Source organism: Gadus morhua, chromosome 10 (genome assembly GCF_902167405.1).
Source record: "Gadus morhua chromosome 10, gadMor3.0, whole genome shotgun sequence".
Classification (NCBI taxonomy): Eukaryota; Metazoa; Chordata; class Actinopteri; order Gadiformes; family Gadidae; genus Gadus; species Gadus morhua.
This window is the reverse complement of record NC_044057.1, coordinates 816,839-821,419: the sequence shown is the minus strand read 5'-3', so window position 1 is coordinate 821,419 and position 4,581 is coordinate 816,839.

Genomic DNA, 4,581 nt, shown 5'->3' with positions numbered 1-4,581 from the left:
TGTCTGTCTGTCTGTCATATGGTCTTTCTTTGTTGTCAGTCTTTGTCTGTATTGTGTCCCTAGGATTCTTGAATCACACAAAAGTATTTATTTCTAAAACATATTATGGAGCCATGAGTTTCACACACACACACACACACACACACACACACACACACACACACCACACACACACACACACACACACACACACACACACACACACACACACACACACACACACACACACACACACACACACAGGCACGCACACAAATGCACAAACACAAACACACACACACACACACACATACACGCCTGTTTTCGAGCATTCAAAGCAGCATGCAGAGTGCTGTGGCACTAGGAACCTGAAGGACTAAGTTCTACAGTTTGTACGTTCTCCCCGTTAGCGTCTCCGTTTGGAGTCCGTCTCTCCGCTGAAGAGTCGGGCCACAGATGTTTAGATGGAGGCTGTTTGGGGGGAGGAGGGGTTGTTGGAGGAGAGCCAGGTTTTAAGAGTATCTCGCTGCATACAGCCGCTCCAAATCCTTCACTATAAAATACTTTCTCGCTGTTATACCAATTAGAGAACTCTCTCCGGATGCGGGGTAACATTTGTCTCCGTTAATAATGTAGGTTGTAAAGAGAACAAGAGGATTGTGGGTAGACCCCCGGTAAAATAAAGTCTTTGGACGTCCAACAGCACAGAAGTCCAATTATGAAGCGTCGCTGGAGAGAAGTAGCAGGGAAGTTAGTGAACTGGGGCCGCTGTGCCGGCACGGCAGGGGGCGGCGGGAGTGGGAAGAGCAAGGTACACAACTTGTGTGCATAGCTTATTACAGCAAATCACTTATCACCTTGTTTGAGCTCCACACAATCGATCTGTCCAACGGCTGATTACGCCAAGGAGTACCCGACTGCATGGTGTGTTGACATACAAATGTGTGTGCTTTTGTGTGTGTGTGAATGTTTGCTCATGTCATTGTGATGGAGCAAGTCTGTGCGTGTATGAATTTCCATGAATTGCATGTATTTCTGTCTGTGTGTGTGTGTGTGTGTGTGTGTCTGCAGGTAAGTGTTCATGAGTACACGTATGCAGGAATCCTCTGTGCGTGGCAGACGTGTTTGAATGCGTGCATCCTTGTGTGTGTGTGTGTGTGCACACGTTGAGTGTGTGCGTGTGCACGAGAGGTGTTGTCTTTGCGTGACGTTCCCCCTGCTTGCCGCCAAAGACATGTGTGCGTGTGCGTGTACGTGCGAGAGTGCATTGGTGTGTGTGTGCATGTATGTGTGTTTAGTGTGTCTCGGGGGATGGCTCACCAGCTCCTGGCCAAAGACAAAGCTCTTAATAAGGCCAGAGATCCGTCTGGCACTTCCCTCTTCTCCTAATCCGCCTATCTCTCTCCACAGTTGCACATCTGACGCGATGCTATCACGCAGCGCTGCAACCGCACACGCTAAATCTACCCCGTGTCATGTTTTTTGGATGCCGATCTATTGGATTATTGGATTGCGATCTTCCATGCCTTGTTTGGGGTTCAGTCTGAGAGTTATTTGCTCTGCCAGTAGATCAGAGTGGAACTCACAAACATTAAACAACCGGAAAGTTCTGGGAATTTCTTTTTTTTTGGTTTGGTTCATATTAAACGGTGTTCTCTAACGGGTGCTTTTTCCATCCTGTTTTCGAGAACAGAGACGGTAGCTCTGACGATATTGATCAGACGGTCACTCCTTCCATCGACCATTTACGTTCACTGTTTAAAAACTGGTTTTCATGGAACCTGGGATTTCCGTTTGGAAGAAATATAGCCGATCCATAGATTCTTTTTTATGATGCACCATTTAATAGTTAGCTTGAAAAAGGCTCAATTCAGCACATTTTTTTTTTATTTCTAACCATCCCTGGAAACATAGATCCTTCTTCTTGTGTTCATTCTCAAGGTTTGATCCCTCTGGGATTCAGGAGGTTTGCCCTTTCGAGGGCTTAGGGTTGGGTTTTGGGGCCGGCCTCTGAAGCCCTTTGAGACTGTAACCTTGTGATTAAGGTCTGCAGTGCGAGTCGTGGTGCGAGAAGCTCACCGAGGCCACAGCGCTCCCGAGCCGCAGCCTCGCTGAGGCTCGCTGAGGCCAGGATCGAGTTGATGGATGAAGCCCCGTCTGGAAGCTCTCCACGTGGTTGCTGTGAAGCAGAGCCACGAGGCCCGGGGCTGCAGCAGCGAGCCCCAGCCCGGCCTGACATTCACAGCTGTACCCCCCCCAGGCATCACCAAACATTCCTCCCTTTGTCTCGCCGCTCCGCCTCTGTCGGCAGCCGCTGCAGCATTTCAACGTGCTGTGTTCCCTCAGCCCTCCAGATGAAGAATGCAGAACACCGCGGAGAGACAAAGTGGCGGCATTAAAGTATACGCCTCGATTATCTCTGCAGCCGAGGTACACCGAGTGAATGGAGGGAAAGCCCAAAATAACAATCTGTGTGGCTTTAATGGACTCTGGTTCGCCAACAATGAGAGAGAGACATGGAGATAAGAGAATCACACCGATCGCTTCTTTAGAATATCTGTGAGAGAGAGAGAGAGAGAGAGAGGGAGAGAGGGAGAGAGAGAGAGACGACACACAGAGAGAGGGAGGGAGAGAGAGAGAGAGAGAGAGAGAGAGAGAGAGAGAGAGAGAGAGAGAGAGAGAGAGAGAGAGAGAGAGAGAGAGAGAGAGAGAGAGAGAGAGAGAGATAGGGAGAGAGAGAGAGAGAGAGGGAGAGCGAGGGGGAGAGAGAGAGAGAGAGAGAGAGAGAGAGAGAGAGAGAGAGAGAGAGAGAGAGAGAGAGAGAGAGAGAGAGAGAGACGACACAGAGAGAGAGAGACCACAGAGAGAGAGAGAGAGAGAGAGAGAGAGAGAGAGAGAGAGAGAGAGAGAGAGAGAGAGAGAGAGAGAGAGAGGGAGAGAGAGGGGGAGAGAGAGAGAGAGAGAGAGAGAGAGAGGGAGAGGAGAGAGAGAGAGAGAGAGAGAGAGAGAGAGAGAGAGAGAGAGAGAGAGAGAGAGAGAGAGAGAGAGAGACGACAGAGAGAGAGAGACGACAGAGAGAGAGAGAGAGAGAGAGAGAGAGAGATTTCCGTGTTAGTACGCAGCACGTGCACAAGGCTGACGCGAGCATGCAGCATTGGGAGGCCAGGGATCAGGAACAGGGCGGAGAACAGTTGGTTTTGAAGGCCAGACCATCGCCATGCCAACGCCCCCATTGGCAGTTCCGTTAGCCGACGCTAATGAGGCCAATCAGGAGCCGGTGTTGAGCCAGTGAACCCAGCTGGATGTGATTAAGCCAGTGCGACTCCTGACCCGTCTAAGCTCTGCCCCCCCCACCGTCACCACTCCACCATAGGGGTTCAACCCAGGCCAGACTAGACGAGCCCTGAGCCAGAGATGGAACTGCCAGAACTCCTGGTCTCCAGTGGAGCGAGGGGCATCACTGGTCGAACCTCACGGCCGTCTGTGAGCACCGAGACGCGGGCGGAGTGGAGCCTGCTCGCTGCTGTGTGTGTGTGTGTGTGTGTGTGTGTGTGTGTGTGTGTGTTGTGACTGTATGAACCTTTAAATGTATTGGAGTGTGTTTTCTGTGTGTGTTTGATTTTCTGTGTGCATTTGGGTTCCCCGCATCAGCTGGCGCGATATTTCTAGATATCCTGTAAGTCGAGGACGCCACAACCCAGAATGGAAGCATCAAATGAAATCTCCACATTTCCAACAGCCCCTCTCCAAAAATAAGTACTTCTGCCGACACATTTATCTAAAGCTAATCAATAGGGTCGTCATAAACTCCGATTGCAAACGCTTTTCCCTCTCAGTTATATCCAAACACATTGTGACACTCCAATATGGCAATAGCTGTACTTAGTGGAGGCTTATCTTCCAGAGGAACTTATAAATTTGAGAGGAGGGCGATGGTGGGATGAAGATCTCCCACCGAGCTAAGTGAAAGTGGCAGTTGGGTGCATGGAAACAGGTGCAGCGGCAAACAGCAGAGAGATCCGTGTTTCTTCTTGCTTCTTGCGCAGAGCATCAATAAACGGAGATGGTGACACTCATTTTAACAGACACTTTTTACCCGAAGTGACTTACGGTAATTCGTATTTTTTAAATCCATCATCATTAAGGTGCAGGTGGGGGGTTGGGGGCAGGTTATTCTGAGCCCCGTACAGGTGAGCCTGTGGACCCTGCGTGTTGGAAAGACCACAGGCGGGGGCGGTTGGGCGATGAACTCTTTAACCACCCCGTTGTCTCGCCCACCAGCATCATCACAACAGCTGTAGGGGAAGTAAGGTTGATTAGATAATAGATATGGAGGGCATCTACTCTTGGGGTAGGGTCTTGGTTAAAAAAATAAATAAAATAATAATATATATATATATATATATATATATATATTTATATATGCGTATACTATAGAGACACACATGCACTATATGCGAAGAAGCACATGCACTTGAAAAGAGTTGAATATAATATATATCCTGTATTACAGGCATTTATAAGTATCAACAAAACACACTCAAACTGAATTGCCCTCTTACACCTACAGTGAAGTATCTGTGCGGCCGTGAATGTGTTTTT